Source organism: Ovis aries, chromosome 1 (genome assembly GCF_016772045.2).
Source record: "Ovis aries strain OAR_USU_Benz2616 breed Rambouillet chromosome 1, ARS-UI_Ramb_v3.0, whole genome shotgun sequence".
Lineage (NCBI taxonomy): Eukaryota > Metazoa > Chordata > Mammalia > Artiodactyla > Bovidae > Ovis > Ovis aries.
This window is the reverse complement of record NC_056054.1, coordinates 275,412,068-275,435,139: the sequence shown is the minus strand read 5'-3', so window position 1 is coordinate 275,435,139 and position 23,072 is coordinate 275,412,068. Positions and strand designations below refer to the sequence as shown.

Here is a 23,072-nt window from a genome sequence, read left to right as displayed (position 1 = left end):
CTAAAAAAGAAAAACTGAAAATGTTACTTTTCAAGAGTCAGATTATAAATCTGTGTAAAACAGATCACATTGTAGAAATGGTCGTATTAGAGAGGCAGAGTGACTGGGTGACCGGATTAGGAGCTTGGCTGTAATGTAACTAATGAACCTGGAATACCTAGACAATAAATTAAGCTTTGACAAGGAAGGTCAGCTGGAAATGCAAATTGGTAAACATTAGTGACGACCATGTGAGCACGAGCTGCAGAGCAGCAGTTGCTTCAGTCACAGTGCTCCCTGCAGTCACCTCTAGAGACGTGGAGAGACGCATGTGTCAAGTTAGAAACCTTTGAGGCCGTTAAAATTAGCGTCTGATCTCCGTTTATAAAACTGTGATATTTCCTTATCAACTAATGTTCTGAAACCTTGACTTCTGAGGAACTCTTACAAATAGAGACAATAGTGGTTAGAATCTCACTCATATCTGATTCTCCTCACATATTTCTTTTTTTGGCTTCACATAGAACACAGTCATTAATTGGCTTATATACACGCAATTTCTTATATGAACAGAATTGGCTTGACGTATCTGTCTCCAGTAAAACCTGATGTACTGAAAATGTAGCCCCTAGGGTTTAAGACAGTGCTTACCACCAGAGTGGTAGAGGTACAGATACGAGTGCGCCACATTCCATCACGGTTGCCCTCAATTCCGTGTGACACAGTCCCGTCACATAATGTGATACGATCAGTGTGCCCTGCTAGAAGTTTTATCCTGTCATGGTCTGCTGTAAATTTGTAGGGTTACTTTTGCAAGGAAAACTCTATTTTTCAAAGGCATTGAGCCTTCAGTTCATCTGTGTCTTACCCATAAATAGTGATCCTGAGTCATGTTCCCATGTCTTAACATTCTCCTTAAGCACAGGTAATGTGACTTTCAGTGCAAACTTAAGAGAGAAAGTTTTCATCATCTTCATATGCATATTCTCTATAGCACCACACAATGTCTTTTAAATTGTTTGGATTAAACTGCAATGTTTATTTGGTGCTAGCTACACATAAATATAATCATGAACTTCTCTGTGCTTAGTCGCTCAGTTGATCCAACTCTTTGTGACCCCATGGACGAACCTGCCATGTTCCCCTGTCCTTGGGGATTCTCCAGGGAGGAATACTAGAGTCATTTGCCAAGCCCTCCTCCGTGGGATCGTTCCAAGCCAAAGATCAAACCCAGGTTTCCCATGTTGCAGGTGAATTCTTTACCATCTGAGCCACCAGGGAAGCCTGAGAATACTGGAGTTGATAGCCTATGCCTTCTCGGGGAGTTTCCCGACCCAGGAATTGAACTGGGGTCTCCTGCATTGAAGGGGGATTCTTTACCAGCTGAGATACCAGGGAAGCCCAATCATGATCTTAAGGTTAGAAATTTGGTCAGCTTGTCTTGGTGAGACATTTGGTATGGCAGACATTAGTTAGCTGCTTCACTCAGTTCAGTTCAGTTCAGTCGCTCAGTCGTGTCCGACTCTTTGCGACCCCATGAATTGTAACACGCCAGGCCTCCCTGTCCATCAACCCAAACTGATGTGCATCGAGTCGATGATGCCATCCAGCCATCTCATCCTCCATCGTCCCCTTCTCCTCCTGCCCCCAATCCCTCCCAGCATCAGAGTCTTTTCCAATGAGTCAACCCTTCTCATGAGGTGGCCAAAGTACTGGAGCTTCAGCTTTAGCATCAGTCCTTCCAAAGAACACCCAGGACTGATCTCCTTCAGCATGGACTGGTTAGATCTCCTTTTAGTCCAAGGGACTCTCAAGAGTCTTCTCCAGCACCACAGTTCAAAAGCATCAAATCTTCAGTGCTCAGCTTTCTTCACAGTCCAACTCTCACATCCATACATGACCACTGGAAAAACCATAGCCTTGACTAGATGGACCTTTGTTGGCAAAGTACTGTCTCTGCTTTTCAATATGCTATCTAGGTTGGTCATAACTTTCCTTCCAAAGAGTAAGCGTCTTTTAATTTCACGGCTGCAGTCACTTATCTGCAGTGATTTTGGAGCCCCCCAAAATAAAGTCTGACACTGTTTCCACTATTTCCCCATCTATTTCCCATGAAGTGATGGGACTGGATGCCATGATCTTCGTTTTCTGAATGTTGAGCTTTAAGCCAACTTTTTCACTCTCCTCTTTCACTTTCATCAAGAGGATTTTTAGTTCCTCTTCACTTTCTGCCCTAAGGGTGGTGTCATCTACATATCTGAGGTTAATGATATTTCTCCTGGCAATCTTGATTCCAGCTTGTGCTGCTTCCTGCCAAGCGTTTCTCATGATATACTCTGCATAAAGTTAAATAAGTAGGGTGACAATATACAGCCTTGACGTACTCCTTTTCCTATTTGAAACCAGTTTGTTGTTCAATGTCCAGTTCTAACTGTTGCTTCCTGACCTGCATACAGGTTCCTCAAGAGGCAGGTCAGGTGGTCTGGTATTCCATCTCTTTCAGAATTTTCCACAGTTTATTGTGATCCACACAGTGAAAGGCTTTGGCATAGTCAATAAAGCAGAAATAGATGTTTTTCTGAAACTCTCTTGCTTTTTCAAATGATCCAGCGGATGTTTGCAATTTGATCTCTGGTTCCTCTGCCTTTTCTAAAACTAGCTTAAACAGTTGGAAGTTCACGGTTCCTCTACTGCTGAAGCCTGGCTTGGAGAATTTTGAGCGTTACTTTACTAGCGTGTGAGATGAGTACAATTGTGTGGTAGTTTGAGCATTCTTTGGCATTGCCTTTCTTTGGGATTGGAATGAAAACTGACCTTTTCCAGTCCTATGGCCATTGCTGAGTTTTCCAAATTTGCTGGCATACTGAGTGCAGCACTTTCACAGTATCATCTTTCAGGATTTGAGATAGCTCAACTAGAATTCCATCACCTCCACTAGCTTTGTTCGTAGTGATGGTTTCTAAGTCCCACTTGACTTCACATTCCAAGATGTCCGGCTCTGGATGAGTGAGTGATCACACCATTGTGATTATGTGGGTCGTGAAGATCTTTTTGTACAGTTCTTCTATGTATTCTTGCCACCTCTTCTTAATATCTTTTGCTTCTGTTAGGTCCATACCATTTCTGTCCTTTATTGGGCCCATCTTTGCCCTTAGTATCTTAGAAATATTCCCTTAGTATCTCTAATTTTGTTAAAGAGATCTCTAGTCTTTTCCATTCCGTTGTTTTCCTCTGCTTCCTTGCTTTGATCACTGAAGAAGGCTTTCTTATCTCTCCTTGCTATTCTTTGAAACTCTGCATTCAGATGCTTATATCTTTCCTTTTCTCCTTTGCTTTTTGCTTCTCTTCTTTTCACAGCTATTTGTAAGGCCTCCCAGACAGCCATTTTACTTTTTTGCATTTCTTTTCCATAGGGATGGTCTTGATCCCTGTCTCCTGTACAATGTCATGAACCTCATTCCATAGTTCATCAGGCACTCTATCTCTCAGATCTATGCCCTTAAATCTATTTCTCACTTTCACTGTCTAGCGGTTTTCCCTACTTTCTTCAGTTTAAGTCTGAATTTGGCAATAAGGAGTTCATGATCTGAGCCACAGTCAGCTCCTGGTCTTGTTTTTGCTTACTGTATAGAGCTTCTCCATCTTTGTCTGCAAAGAATATAATCAATCTGATTTCGGTGTTGACCATCTGGTGATGTCCATGTGTAGAGTCTTCTCTTGTGTTGTCGGAAGAGGGTGTTTGCTATGACCACTGCGTTCTCTTGGCAAAACTCCGTTAGCCTTTGCCCTGCTTCATTCCGCATTCCAAGGCCAAATTTCCTGTTACCCCAGGTGTTTCTTGACTTCCTACTTTTGCATTCTAGTCCCCTATCATGAAAAGGACATCTTTTGGGGTTGTTCGTTCTAAAAGAACTTCAGCCAAATGAAGGCGTCCGCTCTGACCCATTGCCTGCAATGTAGTGAGCCTCATGTGGGCATTCGATGAAGATGTGAACTTAAATGGAAATTTACGATGGTAAGCTTTGAAAATCATAACGTAGAATTACATAGGAATAGTGATTTCTGTTTTCTGACCGGGATTGTAGAAAGCTGGAAAAAATCACTTCTAAACTTAGAACCGGAAAAAGCTGGACTGATGGCAGGGTCACTGCTTTTCTTGAGCCCAGTGAGTACTGAAGTGGAAGGGGAATGAACTGGTACAGAAGCCAGAGGGAGACAAATACCTTTCTCTTGCAGATGGAAGCAAGATACAAGTGTCAACTTGGCAAGATACAGCAGACTCCTATAGAAAGAGTTAAGCTAAAATGATTGTTGAGTTGTGGAGGTCAAGGTTGTGCTGTTGAGAAAAATTGAAGCTGGGTGGTGGTGGGGGGGTGGGGGCGTGCATCAAGATAGAATTCTGCACTCTATTGTGTAGATTTTTCTTCAAGAATCCCATCAGGCAATCAAAGAATATTTCCCATTGTGGTGAAGAACTGTAGTAGGAAATTCCGCAGCCTGAGAGGCGCTGAAGCTCCAATATTTTGGCCACCTGATGAGAAAAACTAACTCATTTGAAAAGACCGTGATGCTGGGAAAGATTGAAGGTGGGAGGAGAAAGGGATGACAGAGGATGAGATGGTTGGATGGCATCACCGACTCAATGCACATGGGTTTGGGTGGACTCTGGGAGTTGGTGATACACAGGGAAGCCTGGTGTGCTGCAGTCCATGGGGTTGCAAAGAGTCGGACATGACTGAGCGACTGAACTGAACTGAACTGAACTGAATAAGAGGCACAATAAACTCCAGCTGGACTCTTCTCCCTCTTTTCTCTTATGGAGCAAAACCATATTCTGTTGGGGGACCTGCAATACTTACTATTGCCTTGAGGAACAGTTGGAATCCCTTTGCGGGCTGGGATTAGGAGTAGGGAAAGATAACCCTCTGCCTGAGAGGAAGGGTAGGAGCCTGTATTGGAACCAGAACGATACCAGGTGAGGGGAAGGGTCACTGAGAACGCATAGGGGGCTTCTCTGCTGGTCCAGTGATCAGGACTATGCTGCCACTGCAGGGGCCTGGGTGTGGTCCCTGGTGAGGGAAGTTCCGTATTCTGTGCAGCGCAGGCAGGAAGTGAAACAAAACACACACACTGCCCTGAGAGCTGGGGACCCTGTGCTCACTGAAGACCAAAGACTTAATCGGAAGATGAAAGAAGTCTCTGCCCCAGTGTTCACTCCCTGGTTCCAGGGTAACACCTGTCAAGCAGTAAGCAACTTGCAAGAGACAGACATTTTTGGATCATGAGGAATTTAGGCTGAGAATGGGGCAAGTGTGAGAATGAAAAAAAAAAAATCTTTAGCAAACTAAACTCGCCATCTCTAACACAATGTGCTCTGTATAAGAGTCTATACTTGCTCACAAGTATAACCACAGCAACTACAAAGTTCATACCTAGCTCAGCTCCTAATTAGGTTAACACAAACCCCTGTGCAAAAGTTGTAGTAGAAGGAAGTGTGTGCTCATTTCTAAGCATAAAAACTACCTTAATCTCTACTACTGATAAGCTTGATAACCGGTGAACATAAGAACTTCAGCAAAAAAATAAAAAGAGTTTGAGGCGGGATATGGGGCCCCCTAGCCCCCCCAAAAAATACCATTCAAGACACAAAGGGCTAATAACAGACACAACTATCACATAGTCTTGGCACCATCTCATAAGGAAATTTAAATAACTGAATTATATGTTATAGGACTTACTGGAAAAGCCTGTCAGCAGGCAAAATCAGATAGTTAATTTCAGCAGAGATGAAAATTTTATCAAAGAATGCAATTTAAAGCTCAAGAAATATAAAAAAAGGAACAGAGATAGAGAATGTCCATAACAAGTGACTAATCTGATGGATGCCTGAAGAACTGCGGATGGAGGTTCCTGACATTGTACAGGAAACAGGGACGAAGACCATCCCCATGGGGAAAAAAGCAAAATGGCTGTCTGAGGAGGCCTTACAAATAGCTGTGACAAGAAGAGAAGAGAAAAGCAAAGGAGAAGAGGAAAGATGTAAGTATCTGAATGCAGAGTTCCAAAGAATAGCAAGAAGAGATAAGAAAGCCTTCCTTGGCGATCAGTACAAGGAAGTAGAGGAAAAGAACAGAATGGAAAAGACTAGAGATCTCTTTAAGAAAATTAGAGATACCAAGGGAACATTTCATGCAAAGATGAGCTCAATAAAGGACAGAAACGGTCTGGAACTAACAGAAGCAGAAGATATTAAGAAGAGGTGGCAAGAATACACAGAAGAACTGTACAAAAAAGATCTTCACGACCCAGCTAATCACAATGGTGTGATCACTCATCTAGAGCCAGACATCTTGGAATGTGAAGTCAAGTGGGCCTTAGAAAGCACCACTACGAACAAAGCTAGTGGAGATGATGAAATTCCAGTTGAGCTATTTCAAATCCTGGAAGATGATGCTGTGAAAGTGCTGCACTCAATATGCCAGCAAATTTGGAAAACTCAGCAGTGGCCACAGGACTGGAAAAAGTCAGTTCTCATTCCAATCCCAAAGAAAGGCAATGCCAAAGAATGCTCAAACTACCGCACAGTTGTACTCATCTCACATGCTAGTAAAGTCATGTTCAAAATTCTCCAAGCCAGGCTTCAGCAGTAGAGGAACCGTGAACTTCCAGATGTTCAAGCTGGTTTTAGAAAAGGCAGAGGAACCAGAGATCAAACTGCCAACATCCGCTGGATCATGGAAAAAGCAAGAGAGTTTCAGAAAAACATCTATTTCTGCTTTATTGACTATGCCAGAGCCTTTGACTGTGTGGATCTCAGTAAACTGTGGAAAATTCTGAAAGAGATGGGAATACAGACCACCTGACCTGCCTCTTGAGGAACCTATATGCAGGACAGGAAACAACAGTTAGAACTGGACATGGAAGAACAGACTGGTTTCAAATAGAAAAAGGAGTACATCAAGGCTGTACATTGTCACCCTGCTTATTAAACTTCTATGCAGAGTACGTGATGAGAAATGATGGGCTGGAAGAAGCACAAGCCGGAATCAAGATTACCAGGAGAAATATCACTAACCTCAGATTCCCTGGTGGCTCAGAGGTTAAAGCATCTGCCTCCAATGCGGGAGACCCGGGTTCGATCCCTGGCTTGGGAAGATCCCCTGGAGAAGGAAATGGCAACCCACTCCAGTATTCTTGCCTGGAGAATCCCGTGGACTGAGGAGCCTGGTGGCTTGCAGTCCACGGGGTCACAAAGAGTCGGACACGACTGAGTGACTTTACTTACTTACTTCAGATATGAAGATGACACCACCTTTAGGGCAGAAAGTGAAGAGAAACTAAAAGCCTCTTGATGAAAGTGAGAGGGAAGAGTGGAAAAGTTGGCTTAAAGCTCAACATTCAGAAAATGAAGCTCATGGCATGTGGTCCCATCACTTCATGACAAATAGATAGGGAAACAGTGACAGACTTTATTTTGGGGGGCTCCAAGGTCACTGCAGATGGTGATTGCAGCCATGAAATTAAAAGACGCTTACTCCTTGGAAGGGAAGTTATGACCAACCTAGAAAGCATATTCAAAAGCAGAGACATTACTTTGGCAATAAAGGTCTGGCTAGTTAAGGCTATGGTTTTTCCAGTGGTCATGTATGGATGTGAAAGTTGGAGTGTGAATTAAGCTGTGCACTGAAGAATTGATGCTTTTGAACTGGGGTGTTGGAGAAGACTCTTGAGAGTCTTGGACTGCAAGGAGATCAACCAGTCCATCCTAAAGGAGATCAGTCCTGGGTGTTCATTGGAAGGACTGATGCTGAAGCTGAAACTCCAGTACTTTGGCCACCTGATGCAAAGAGTTGACTCATTGGAAAAGAATCTGATTCTGGGAGGGATTGTGGGCAGGAGGAGAAGGGGATGACAGAAAACGAGATGCCTGGATGGCATCACCAATTCGATGGCCATGAGTTTGAGTGAACTCTGGGAGTTGGTGGTGGACAGGGAGGCCTGGCATGCTGCGATTCATGGGGTTGCAAAGAGTCGGACACAACTGAGCGACTGAACTGAAGTGAGTAACAAGGGTCATCAACAGAGTTGACAAAGAAAAAATAAGAATCAATAAACTATAAAATATGTCAATTATTCAAATTGAAACATGAAGAGAAACACAAAACACTCACGAAGCATGAGACGAAATTAAATGGGATATGTGGGTGGAATCCCAATAGAGGAGCGGTTCAGAAGAAATGTTTAAAGAAGTAATGGTCGATAATTTCTCCAAATTAATGACAGGCACTAAACTACAGATCCAAAAATCTGAGAGCACAAACCATTGTAACTATGAGAAGACAAATAAAAATTTCCAAACATAGTTGTATGATATTCAAACTGATAAAAACAGAAGACTTATAATTAATGGCAACCAGAAAATAATTAGTATAGCCATAATAGAAAGCTAATACGAAATTCTTACAGATGAAATAAGTAAATAAGAATTAAAGCAAATTTCTTATCAAACTCATGCAAGCTGAAGACCATCAAGTGACGACTTTTACATGCTAAAAGAACAAGCACAACTTCTCAAACTAGATTTCCATACCAAATGAAACATGTTCTGAAGTAAACGAAGAAGAAAGAAAGACTTTTGCAGATGAGCAAAATCCATTGAAATTTATCAGCAGTTCAACTGTGTAGGAAATGTGAAAGGAGAGTGGCCGGAAGGAACAGACAGGGCAAAGGCACTGGGACCCGTGCAGAGAGGAGAAAGAGCGTTGGGAGTGGAGTAAGCACACGTGGGATTATTTTTTCTCCTTTCACTGCCCTAAAATCTGAACGTCTTAACTGGAAACAGTAACAGTGTGTTCTGTGTTTACAGAGTACTTAAGATTGATGTGCCTCACGGCATAGCGCAAAGGGTGAGAGGGAGAAATCGGGAGTTACTGCAGGAAGGTCGTGGCATTCCACATGGCATCGTGGTGTTTGAAACAGCTCTGATTTTATTACGTATGTAATATAGGCCTAGAGTAGGGATCAGGAGACACTTTCTTAAAGGACAGTGTCATGTATGTATATTTAAATTCATAAAGCATTATTATCTCTCTTTCAACCTTATAGTGTGAAAGCAGCCTTAGTACAGAAACAAACGGGCATGGTTCTGTTTCAGTGTAATTTAACCTGCAGAAACATTTGGCTGTACCAGGCCACAGATGGTTGGATGGCATCACTGACTCAGTGGACTGAGTTTGGGTAGGCTCTGGGAGTTGGTGATGAACAGGGAAGCTTGGCATGCTGCTGTCCTTGGGGTTGCAAAGAGTTGGACACGACTCAATGCCTGAACTGAACTGAAAGTAAAAGAATGCAGAAAGTTATACCTTGAAAACACAGAGCTACAGTAGCTATTAATGTCAGACTAAGCAGATACCAGAATGAGGATTATTGTTAGTAATAAAAAGGGTCATTACATGTGATTTTGTCCGGTTTATGTCACTGAATGTTTTCGGGTTCCAACCATGTTAGTGTTGTTCAGTTGCTCAGTCGTGTCTGACTCTGTGTGACCTCATGGACTGCAGCATGCCAGGCCTCCCTGTCTTTCACTATATCCCGGAGCTTTCTCAAACTCATGTCCATTGAGTCGGTGATGCCATCCAACCATCTCATCCTCTGTCATCCCCTTCTCCTCTTGCCTCCAATCTTTCCCAGCATCAGGGTCTTTTCCAATGAGTCAGTTCTTTGCGTCAGGTGGCCAAAGTACTGGAGTTTCAGCTTCAGTATCAAGTCCTTCCAATGAGTATTCAGGGATGACCTCCTTTAGGATTGACTGGTTTCATTTCCTTGCAGTGCACGGGACTATCAGAGTCTTTTCCAACACCACAGTTCAGAAGCATCAGTTCTTTGGCGTCCACTGTTCTTTACGATCCAACTCTCACATCTGCACATGACCACTGGAAAAAGTGTAGCTTTGACTAGAGGGACCTCTTTGTCAGCAAAGTGACGTCTCTGCTTTTTAAGATGCTGTTTAGGTTTTCCATTGCTTTGTTTTCGAGGAGCAAGTGTATTTTAATGTCATCGCTGCAGTTGCCATCTGCAGTGATTTTGGAGCCCAAGAAAGTATAGTCTGTCACTGTTTGCTTTTTTTCCCCTTCTTTACATGAAGTGATCGGACTGGATACTATTATCTCAGTTTTTAAATGTTGAGCTTTAAGCCAGCTTTTTCAGTCTCCTCTTTCACTTTCATCAAGAGGCTTTTTAGTTCCTCTTTACTTTCTGCCATAAGAGTGGTGTCATCTGCATGTCTGAGGTTATTGATATTTCTCCCAGCAATCTTGATTCCAGCTTGTGCTTCCTCCAGCCCAGTGCAGTGACATTGCACAGCCTTAATATACTCCTTTGGCAACTTTGAATCATTGCGTTGTTTATGTCTGGTTCTAACTGACTGCAGCCATGAAATTAAAAGACCCTTACTCCTTGGAAGAAAAGTTATGACTAACCTAGATAGCATATTGGAAAGCAGAGACATTATTTTGCCAACAAAGGTCGGCCTAGTCAAGGCTGTGGTTTTTCCAGTAGTCATGTATGGACGTGAGAGTTGGACTGTGAAGAAAGCTGAGCACCGAAGAATTGATGCTTTTGAACTGTGGTGTTGGAGAAGACTCCTGAGAGTCCCATGGACTGCAAAGAGATACAACCAGTCCATTCTAAAGGAGATCAGCCCTGGGTTTTCTTTGGTTGGAATGATGCTAAAGCTGAAACTCCAGTACTTTGGCCACCTCATGTGAAGAGTTGACTCATTGGAAAAGACTCTGATGCTGGGAGGGATTGGGGGCAGGAGGAGAAGGGGACGACCGAGGATGAGATGGCTGGATGGCATCACCGACTCGATGGACGTGAGTTTGAGTGAACTCCGGGAGTTGGTGGTGGACAGCGAGGCCTGGCGTGCTGCAGTTCATGGGGTCGCAAAGAGTTGGACACGACTGAGCCACTGAACTGAACTGAACTGAGCTGAACTGTTGCTTCTTGACCTGTGTTCAGGTTTATGAAGAGGCAGGTGAGCTGGTCTGATAGTCTCATCTCTTTAATAATTTCCCACAGCTTATTGTGATCCACACAGTCAAAGGCTTTAGTGTAATCAGTGAAGCAGAAGTAGAAAGTAGCTTATAAGAATAATCTTATTAATAACCAAAGTAAGATAATTACATATAGAAATAAAATGTTAGGAACACATTTATTTATTATTCTGCCACAGAAATAATTTCAAATTATTTCAAAGGATTTCAGTTTTCAAATCTTCATTTTGACTACCTTAGAATTAAGTATACAGGTGTCTCTCTTTTATCAGATTTTCCTGTGATCTGTTTCCTAAATGACCTCTTAGCTTCCTTCGTTCCCCTCTCCCCATTATTTAGTCTTCACATAGCAGCTAAAGTAGTGATTGCCAAAGGTGGGGTGGATAATCTTTTTCATCGTTTTGAAACGTTATGGCATTTTCTCATTGTGCCTCTAAAGTCTCACTGCCTCCCCTCCTCCCCGAGTTCTCTGGCTCCTCCTCTTTTGGTCGGGGACTGTTCCTGTCTCAGGTGCCATTGTACAGTAGGTTGTATAACTTTATTCTTTGACATTTTTGAAGTTGTCAGGGTACATTGCTTTGACTGTCCCTCTCTCCTGAACTGCCAAAAACCCCCAGATGTCAGGAGTGGGTTTTGAGCTTCTTTTGCTTTCCACCGTATCACTAGTGCTAAAATGCAGTAGGAGCTTAACAAGTGATCACAGCAAGAACCTTTTCCATCAGGAAAGCTACCCTGTAATCCAGGTGCACAACTACAAGTTTGAATTACTACATAAATACATGTGTTGACTAGGCCCATTTGCCATTTGTCTAGATAACTACTTGGCTGGATAAAATGATCAATAAATAACTGCTTTGAATAATGTATTTAATACTCTACAAGCATAGTTGAATTTGGTAAGTTACATGTTTCCTAGAAAATTTAAAGGAGTCACCATTTTAAAAATATTCCTGGTTATTATGTAAGGTTAAGAAATTATCTCCCCTAATAAATAGACTTTATCATAAAAATGATAAACAGAAATCAGTTTGAATATTTAGAATTCTTCTTTAAAGTGAGATTTTAGTACAATTATTTAATATTAAAATAAAATAACTTATGAAATAGAACAGTTTCATGGATCAGTTGGCTTTCCCAGGTGGCACCAGTGGTTGATAAAAGACCCTCCTGCCAGTGCAGGAGATGTCAGAGACAAGAGTTCGATCTCCGGGTCGGGAGGATCCCCTGGGGGAGGGCATAGCAACCTTCTCCAGTATCCTGCCTGGCGAATCCCATGCCAGGAGGAGCCTGGTGGGCCACAGTCCATACTGTCACAGAGTAGAGGACACGACGGAAGAGACTCAGCCCACATGCGTGTGTCAGTTAAAATGGTTTTGAATTTTTTACCTTGAAGGAAATGGTAGACACTTGAAAATTTTTGATAATGTTTTTGAAGATTTAGATTACTAGATTTAATGTGATTTAGTTTAATAAATTGTTTTAAAAAATAAAGATAGGTTTGCGAGTGTTTACCCTCGGTTCTTTGTCTGAGCTTTGGCACTTTGTAGTTAAAGTGCCCATTATGCTTTTTACGTAGATCTTTGGTGTAAGAACTTGTCCAGTTCTCTGTCATTTAAAAGATATATCAATGATTTACCCTAGTTCGTGGATGATAATTTATATCCTTCAAATAGTTGCAGTTTGGTTTTGTATACCAAAAAGGGAGATATTTAACATTAAGTATCTTACGTTAAGTACATGAGGTTAATGGTGTCTTTACATTTTATGAGGTCATGTCCTCTTAATGTCAAAACAGTTTTAAAGGTTCTAGCACTGATTGTAATCAGTAGTGAAAATGAGAATTGCTGAAAGAAATGTGTTTTGTATAAAAAGATATTTCATTTTTTATACATTGACGAGAAGAATATTTAATATACATATTTTATAGTTAGTATTTGAAAGATTTAAGTGAAATAGAACTTCAATAGCAAATGTACCATAGCAAATGATTTGTAAATGACTTTTGCTGTATTATTTACGCACTAGACAGGTAATTTGATTTCAGCTTTAGAATTCCTTTGGTGTCAATTAGATCATCTTTGAAAATCTACTGTCTTTGTTTATTTTTTAAAAATAAAATAAGTATTTTATTAAAACTTGTGTTAGGACTAGTAGCAAATCTAAAAATGTTGGTCAGAATTTAAACTAAGTCATTATTTGTATTTTTGTTAAGGAAAAATGTAGCAAAGGGCAAAGTGTAGAGTAATCATCTTTGGCCTCGATAGTCTTTGCACATTATAAACTTGGAAAAATATTTTCAAGTATTCTTTGTCAACACATTTACTTTTAAGGAAGCTCTTTTTAAAATCTATTTTGTTGTTTATCTGCTTACTGTAAATGCATTCTGTAATTGTCTAAATTATAGCATTGGCATTAATTGTGTAACTCTTCTGTAGGAAGATGCTTTTGAAGCCCAGGGGGTCCACAGGAGGACCACGTAGGCCAATAGCAGTGTTCTGCTGGGCATTTCCACTGTGCACCGTCCCCGGTAATCACTTCATGGAACTGAGAACACAGTGGAATGTGCAGAATTGGAAAACGTGGTCAGATTTGTGCCTTACTGATAGCTGATAGTAAATGAAGATCCGTGAGACGCGGCCGCTATTCGAGGCACATTACGTTGCCTTCTGTAAGAGATTATTACTTCAGCAGTGTAGACGTTTATTTTTTAGTAGGAAAGACTTTAGTATCATCATAGTAATCTAGGAAAGCTTTGAAAATAAAGGGTACTGGATCCCACTCAGAGTTCTCTCAGGCTTGCCCACTTTCCTGCAGACACACCACAGATGCACACCCTGAAACCTGCCCCAGGGGTGGGGAGTATCAGCCTGTCATGAGCTTGGTCTGACCTGGTCCTTTCCTTCTCTACTGTAGATGTGGATGGTAGGACCCAAAGAGGTGAATTCTGCATCGGAATTCTCTTCACCTGATTGATTCCTGGTCTACTTTGTTGTTTTTTGTTGTTTTTTTTTTTTTCTGAAACATTAAGCAGCTCTAAGTCCATAGATGGGAAAACAGGGGCAACAGTGTCAGACTTTATTTTTTGGGCTCCAAAATCACTGCAGATGGTGATTGCAGCCATGAAATTAAAAGATGCTTACTCCTTGGAAGGAAAGTTATGACCAACCTAGATAGCATATTGAAAAGCAGAGACAGTACTTTGCCAACAAAGGTCTGTCTAGTCAAGGCTATGGTTTTTCCAGTGGTCATGTATGGATGTGAGAGTTGGACTGTGAAGAAAGCTGAGTGCTGAAGAATTGATGCTTTTGAACTGTGGTGTTGGAGAAGACTCTTGAGAGTCCCTTGGACTGCAAGGAGAGCCAACCAGTCCATTCTGAAGGAGATCAGTCCTGGGTGTTCTTTGGAAGGACTGATGCTAAAGCTGAAACTCCAGTACTTTGGCCACCTCATGAGAAGAGCTGACTCTTTGGAAAAGACTCTGATGCTGGGAGGGATTGGGGGCAGGAGGAGAAGGGGACAACAGAGGATGAGATGGCTGGATGGCTTCGCCAACTCAATGGATGTGAGTTTGAGTGAACTCCGGGAGATGGTGATGGACAGGGAGGCCTGGCATGCTGCAGTTCATGGGGTCGCAAAGAGTCAGACAGGACTGAGCAACTGAGCTGAACTGAAGTCCATAGAATGCCTGAAGAGACAACAATGTGCCTGGAAATGACAATGATAAAAAATAAAGATACTAGCATTTGAGTGTTATTACATGTTAATTTAAATTCTGTAGTTATCCTTGTGATTATCTTTAGACTTAGGCCTTGTTTCAGTTCTATCTCAGTGTCCAGTGAGTTCTTCTTCAAGCTTATTTTATTCTGATACGTGTACAGTATTGTATGGGGTTCCTTGGTGGCTCAGGGGTAAAGAACTTGCTTGCCGATGTAGGAGCCACAGATTTGATCCCTGCATCAGGAAGAGCCCCTGGAGAAGAGATGGCAACCCATTCCAGTGTTCTTGTCTAGGAAATCCCATGGACAGAGGAGCCTGATGGCCTGTATAGAGTTAGACACAATTTAGCAACTAAAGGACAGCAGCAGTAATACTGTGCACTACGCTACACTGTACTGTGTGTGATAGCTCCGGTTCATCCCTAGATTCACCATAGTTTTAATTCTTTATCTATCTGCATTTTATCAGCACCAAGAGATATTTATGTGTTCAGCGCATGCATTGTGCTCTCGTTTTACGTAATTTTACCGTTTCTCCACTCTCAGTGTTTGGTATTGTCGTCAGGAAGGATATTAAAAGGATAGTACAAATGTTGCATAGTTGTATAGTTCATAGAATAAACTTTTGTTAATTATAAATTTTATCAGAAATAATGGTTTTTGATTACTAAGAAGAATTATAATTTCCAGTTATTTAAATTATGAATAAGTTTATTCTCTTTATATAGAACGGATAGACTTCTACTTTTCCTCCTTCGCTGGATACAGTATTTTAAGCATATTCGCTGATAAAAGCATTCATAGAAAGATGACATTCCCTGAGGTTTCAGGTTGCGCTGCATGCTGTACTAAGCTCTTTACTCGCTCTCATCTAATCTTCATAACCACATTTTGTGGTGTAAACTGTTATCATCTTCATTTTGTAGATGAGGAAACTGAAATATTGAAGTTAGGTTAGAGGGAAAATAAATGGAGTATGTCCTCAGGTCTTTCCTGCCAGAGCTTTAGCTTTTAGTCGTGGTGTTTCAATACCTCTCCTTCAAAATTTCATTAAACTGAATGTGACAGTTTGATTTTACCAATTCATTGTCCCCCCGCGCCACCCCGGAAGTTGCTTTAAAGTTTAATCAGAAATCACCATCACCTTTTTTGTAAAAACAATTTTTACAACCGCTGTGTTCATACAGATCCTACCTGCATATTTATTTCTTTGTCTTTCTAGCTTTAGACACTCACATTTGCATTTATTATACTTAAGAATTTTCCACTGTTTTTAGTAATTGACTTCTAGCCTTTTTCTTTTGTAGTTAGACAAGGTATTTTGTGTGGATTCAGTCTTTCTAACTGTACTGAAGCTCGTGTTGTGACTTAACTTCCGGTGCTTCGTGGACAGTGCTCTGTGCGCACTCGCGGGGACTGTCTTCTGTAGCTGGCCGGAGGGTTTATGTGAGTGTGAGGTCTACCTGATTCACAGTCCTGGTCGAGTCCTGCTTTTCCTGATGTTTCCTTGACCTCTTGCCTAGATGTTCCACCCCTCTTCCTGTAGGATGGTCTCTCGCTGAGCTCTGTCTGCGTTTGCTCCGCTGTTTCCGTGTTCTGTGGTTTGGTGCGGAGTGTTGTAACTGTTGCGTCGTCTTCATGGTTTGATCCTTCCATCAATATCTAATGTCCTTTGTCAGGCAGTCTTCTTGTCTGTTGTAACAGTCTATTTTGTCTAATATTAGTATAGCCAAGTAATTCTCTCTCTCTCACTCTTTTTTTTGGGTTATTTTTACATGAAATATCTTTTCTGTCCTTTTACTTTGGTTCTTAAATGAGTCTCTTGTAGACAACATATAGTTACATTGTGGTTTTTCTGAATGCATATTTTTCTAATCTCTGCCCTTTGAATGAAACTTTAATCCGTTTACATTTAAGGTAACTGCTGGTAAAAAGAACTTCGCCATTTTCCTGTTATTTTTCTGTATGTTTTATATCTTATTTCCTCTCATTTGTTCCATTACTGCTTTTTCTTGTGTTTGGTTGTGTTTTTTTTGGTTTTGTTTTATAGTGATCATTTTTTGTTCCCTTCCTATTCCTGTTGTGTAATTTTTTATATACGTTCTTTGTGACTGTCATAGGGATCACACTTAAATCCTAAATTTTTAAAAATCAACTTTAAATTGATAACTCTATAGCATACAAGATATGTGCCGCTGTACTGCTCTGGCCTTTTCCCTTTTCATGTTGTGTGCTAAATTATTTTTATACATTGTTGCTCAGTTTTACCAGTTTATAATCATTTTTATCCATTTTTTTTATACCCTTTGGAAACACAGTATGAAATCCTACATCTTAAAGACAGTCACACTGGCTTCATATTTGCTCGCATGTTTACCTTTGCCAGAGATCGTATTTTTTGTTACAACTTGGAGCTATTCTGGAATTCTTTCCTTTCAACTTGGAGGTTTGCCATTAGCTTTTCTTTTAGTGTATGTCTGCTCTTAGCTTTTGTGTTTCTAGAAATGTCTTACAGTCTTCTCATTCATTTTCAAATGAGTATTTTGGTAAATACAAAATTCTTGATTAACAGCCGTTTTTTAAAACGCAGTTTAAAGTCCGTATAGATCCCCCCACTCTTCTGACTGCATGATTTCTGGTGAGAAATTAACTGCTGATCTTACTGAGGATTCTGTTTCTTCCTTCAAGAGTCTCTGCTTGTTTTGTCTTAGAGTAGTTTGCTGATGTGTCTTGATACGAGTCTCTGAGTTAATCCTCCCTGAAATTTAATTGAATTTCTTGGATTTGTAGATCTCTGCTTTCATCACATTTGGAAAGCTTCTCACCGCATTTCCTGAAATGCTCTTCCTGCCTCTCCCCCTCTCCTCTCTGTCAGGTTCCCATAGTGCACTTGATGATGTGCTTGATGGCATCACACAGATCGCTGGGGTTATGGTCGTCTTTCTTCACTCTGTTTTTAAATTTTTGCTCCTCAGACTCCCTGAGTTCAGTTGTCCTATGTTCAAGTTTGTTGTTTCTGTCTCCTGCCTGCTCAGACCTGTGGTTGAGCCCCTCTAGTGAACTTTTCAATTGAATTGTGCTTTTCAGCTTCATAAATTCTATTTTTTTTATAATTTCTACCTCTCTGCTGATGTCGTTTTGTTGATTTGCTACATAGTTTTTTCCCTTTTTTTTAGTCTTTTCTATTTTTTTTTTTGCTCTTTGAACATCCTTAAGACAGTTGTTTCAAAATCTTTGTCTAGTAAATCCAGTAATTTCTCAGGGATAGTTTCCATCAGTTTATTTTCATTACTCAGATGAGCCATAGTTCTTGTTCCTTTGTATGCCTCATGATTTTGTTGTTGTTGACAATGTGATCTTTGTACATTGTTATTCAAAAATCAGGTTCTCCAGAAACCAGATTCTCGCTTTGTCCTGGGTTTGCTGTTTTCCATATCCTTGAAGATTACCTTAGTCCATTTATTTAGTTACTCTCCTGGAACATTCTTACTTTTGCAAAGTCTTATTCTTTGACATTGAAGTCTTAGGTTGTGTTCGGTGAGGATTTTGATGGAAATTTTTTGAATGCCAGGAGCTAAAAAAAAGAACAACAGAACCCTAAACCTTTCCTTGCCTTTGCAGACTGTTCCTGCTGCAGCAGTCCGTCATTTAGCCAGGCTTGCACTCCTCCCAGTGGCTAGCTTCATGTGGATACATGCAGTCTTCCCAGGCTCTGCGTCATCATGCATCTTGCCCTGGGCATATGTGTAGCCTTCTGTGCTCCCCTATATGCGCAGGTGCTTTTGAATGTCCTAGTTTCTCAAAGAAACTCTTGCTGATTTTTTTCCCCTGGTCTTGGGTTGTCTGTTTTATGGTTTGGTTGTAATCTTTTGCCCCAGGCGTCTGCTGACTCTTAATTTGACTTGCAGTGTGTTCAAGAGCAAGCAAAGCCTGCCTTTTTTCTTTTTTTCTTTTTTATCAGTTAGATGAAAGAGGAGATAAACATCTTCAGTCAGCTCTTCAGGTGGTTCCCAACAAGCCAGCGATGGTTTACACAGTGTTTTGCAGATACGGTCTTCTCTGCTCGCTCTGGGACCAGGTGCGATTTGCACACACTGGGAACTAGCTTTCGTCCACAGCTGCTGCTGATCTAGCATGAGGGTAGACCAGAACCCCACGGAGCTTTCAGGTTGCCTTTTTCTTGACTCCTTGTTCGTTTGGTTCTGACTGATCTTCAACTATTCCCAAAGTCAGTACAGAGTTTGTTCTGACAGTTTTTGTTTTCTGATGTTTCTGTTGGAAGATGAGAGTTTAGAGTTGTGTATTCTGCCACTCTGCTGACGTCATTCTCCTTTCTTTTAAAAAAGAAAATTCTGTTTAATATTTAACAGGAATAACAAAAATATTATCTTCTTAAATTAAAATTGTCCACTTAGTGTTATTTATTTCAAATAGTTGCTATGCATTTGTTTTACATCTGAGTTTCATTATCTAATTTAATAATCTGAAAATATTATGTAGAGAACTAAATATGCCTATTAAATCATTAGAGTGTAGACAGATTAACAATAGCGGAAATGAGTAATTACTAAATAAACAAATTTCCTACATTTATTTGAGCACTAGCTCTTAACCCTAAATGTGTGGTCCTAGATTTTCAGCATAAATAATTGACTTAGCATATTGTTTACCTTATTCTTTAAATTATGTAATATTCTTCATGGCTACTGTTTTCATAGACAATACTGATATTATCCTTTGCCATAACTGTATGTCAACACATGAATATACTTAATTTATAGATTTTTTTGGTATCGTTCACTTTGAATGGGATTTTAAATTTAAGTAAAACATTTCAGTAGTTATCCTCATTCATTTAAAAAACTCACACAGTTCTGGGTGTTTACACTATTCATTTATGCTGTATTATCCATCATAACTAAAAATGTGGCTACCCACAGCTTTGTTTTCAACTTAGTTTAACCAAATATTTTCCCATTACTATTAATAATTCATCACACACACTTGATGATATTTCTCTGACAGTTCAGAAGTCAGCCTTTTCAAAATTATTTTGTACTTATCAGAATTCATACCTAGTGTGATATGATGCCCTAAAATTAGACCTTCTATGCATCAGCTGAAGGCACAGTTGGGTAGACATGCTTGTTTATAGCAGTATTCTGCTCGCTTTTAATCTGACCAACTTTAACATCTTGGTCCTCCCTTACAAAGCAGATGTTTATGTATTAAAAGCGCTATTGGAATCTATTGTAAACCTTCATTTAGCATGATTTCAACACTGCACAGATACTATAAATGCTCTTAGCTCAACATGACTGCAATAAAAGCTAAAAAGGAGTCCAAATTTAATTTATTCTACTTTTGAAATTTAAATCATCATTACACATATTATGGCTTTAATAAGTTAGATACATAGGTAGAATGTTAAGAATTACAAACAGAAAATACTATATGTTCTTTGTATCCTCATTAAAAACAATATAGCTATGAGCATTTTTTTTTCAAATCAGGCAACTTTGTTTAATTATGAATGTTGTGAACTCATTTTACAAAGTTACTTACCAATTAATGAGAAATAAATGTGTTATGTAAATTTCAAACTGTAATGGTCACAGGTAATTGATGAACTGTTCCTATAAATATATACATTGTACAATCTTATGCATATATATAGCAACACAAAATTTGTACATTAGTTATTGTATATAATTTGTATATTTATTTGAAATTTACTCAATAAATATATCGAGTTTAGTTTTTGGTTAGTTTACATTAAATATTGAAAACACCTTAAAATCACAATTGTAGTTTTAAAGTTTACTGTTAAAATTACTTTTCAAGCAAGTGAAAGGAACTCTTTATTTTAAAACACATTTGTTCTGTTAAATCATTTAAAGGTCTTTGTGTGAAAGTACTTTAATGCATTTTCGTGCACGTGGGGGTGTGTGTGTCTGTGAGAGAGAGAGGGAGGGTGGGAGGGAGAGAAGGGAAGATCTGAAAGCAACCCATGTATCCTTGTTACAGTTACAGCTACCTGACAACTTAGTTCAAGAATCAGAACAGCAAGGGAAAACATCATATTAGACTCTCTTGCACCCTCTGTTGTTACTTTTAAGGAACACTACATTTACCTTCCCATGGTTATAATGGCATTAGATTTATTCAAGTCCCTGATAAAATTAATACTTAATTTACTATACTTCCCTCCAAACTATGTTGACAGTAAAGTAGCATTTGTTTTTAATTCTTAGGTTGTTTTTTTCTTGTGATACAGTATGTTTTTATTGTATAACAGCTTAAATGAGAACTGAAATTTCCTGTTTGTCTTTTGATTTCTCCTAGTTACAACCAGTTTTAAGCTCTACCAAGTGTTTCACACAAATGAAAATCTGACTGGATATAGCACATTGTATATGTAATTTTCCAGAATTATAAATCCTGCCTGTTCTTTTGTAAACCTTTCGATTGTCAGACAGTTTCTTTCCAAAATAAAAATCTATAGTCGTCCATACTAAGATTAAGAATTTATAACTGTAAGGAACAGATGTTTTCATAAACATTTGCTATAATTAATTTCAACTAGAGAATTGAAGGAACAAAGCAGTTTTCCCCACTTCAAAACTTTATTACCTTTTCCCCATGCAGCAAACTCTGAAGTCTTTTCTCTAATACTGTTTAGAGAAATGATTGTACTCCTTATTTGGTATGTTTTGTTTTTGAGAAAGAAAAACTGCTTTATTTCCTTATTACCATCCTTTGAAGGTTACATTTAATGTGATATATTCATTTCCAAACAGGTATAAAATAAAGGAAACCTTTGTGATGTATTTTGATGACAAAACTTTGGTGTTTACTGAAGATCTCTTAATTATTTGAAGTAGTTTATATTTATTGTGATAGTATAAGCAGAGGGCAAGAATATACCATTGGTGAGATCTTATGTATTTAAATAATCATAGTCTTTATTTTATTTTATTATTTTTTAACATTTACATAACATTTTAATTTATTAGAGCATTTGACCCTTGTAACAATTATACAAAATAAAAAGATATTATCCTCATTGAAGATTTTAAGAATCTACACAAATACCACCATATTTACTAGTTTTTGAAGAAGAAAGCTCACATTCTAAATGTATGATATGGTACTTATTCTATACTGCTTGTGGAACGTTTCACAGGAAATGTCTGCAAGCTGTTAATAACATGTGTTGTAGGAAATTTTCACTTAACAAGACAGAGGGAGACTAATTTTCCTTAAATCTTTTTAGTTTATTTATGATAATGCTATTAATTTTTTTTGAAAAGCAAATGAAGTATGATGTGAGTCATCTTATGGTACCCATGTTTTCAAAGAATTAACAAAATATACTCAACTAGATTGATCTTAAACATTTAAGTGTTTTGGATTGTTTTCTTCTGTAAAATTTGGCAACATTTTGAATGCTATAATTTTTAAGGTTTTTGTTTAATGAAAAAGAAAAGCCTGAAAGTGTATTTTGAAAAAAATGAAGACTTAAAATTTCAGTAACTGAGCTCAGACCACTTTCATTCTTCTAAATAATTTAGGTGCAACAGCAAAGATTTTGAAGAGAACCAACATTTTTTACAAAAATAGGCAGCTATCATTAAAATTGCATTTTAGCTTTCAAAAACCATTAATGAGCAGCATAATCATAGTAGTAGGGTACCTTCAGTGCTATATTCGATTATTTGAAATAATCTCATTTCTAAATGGAAAGCTGTGTAATTACTATTTGACCTAACCAGGACTGCTCTGATGACGTTCAGTGATACTTTAGAATGTTCAAGTGGATTAAAAGTATAAATAAAAGTTGGATTAATCATTAAATTATGAAGCTTTAAATATCTTAAAAGTGAATATAACCTGATATTTGAAATTTACATTATAAAAATTAGGAGTATAAAATGTAATCAGGTTCTGATCAATTTAATTTGTTTCTAAGAATAAGTGATATATTTAACAGTAGTATCTGTGCTTTCATAAAAACTATACTTTTAAGTATATATTTAAAATTTTAATTGAAAGTTAAATTTCTTTCAATAATATATATTTTATATTGTAGCAGTTTTTAAAACTTAGCAAATTTATTCTGTGATCTTTAAAATGATAGGTATAAATTTGTTCTAATCTGATTTTATGAATATGCTTGTATGGACAAGTTTTTCTCCCTTAAAGTTTGATGTTTTACATGAAGCAGAAATACCTTTAGATGTTGATTTTTTAAACAGGTGAGCTTTTGGCCACAGTTAAAACAAAAGTTTGGGGAAGACTGCTAAGGTGTAGTAAAAGCTCT

At 38.9% G+C, this 23,072-nt stretch overlaps 1 protein-coding gene and 1 non-coding gene across 29 annotated transcripts in view; both read left to right on the top strand.

The window, feature by feature from the left end:
• Nucleotides 1-23,072, top strand: part of TBC1D5 (TBC1 domain family member 5) — a 593,124-nt gene that overhangs the window by 282,527 nt on the left and 287,525 nt on the right. The window lies entirely within an intron of this gene.
• Nucleotides 7,062-7,133, top strand: TRNAW-CCA (transfer RNA tryptophan (anticodon CCA)). Its single transcript has one exon. It is a non-coding gene; the product is annotated as a tRNA-Trp (tRNA).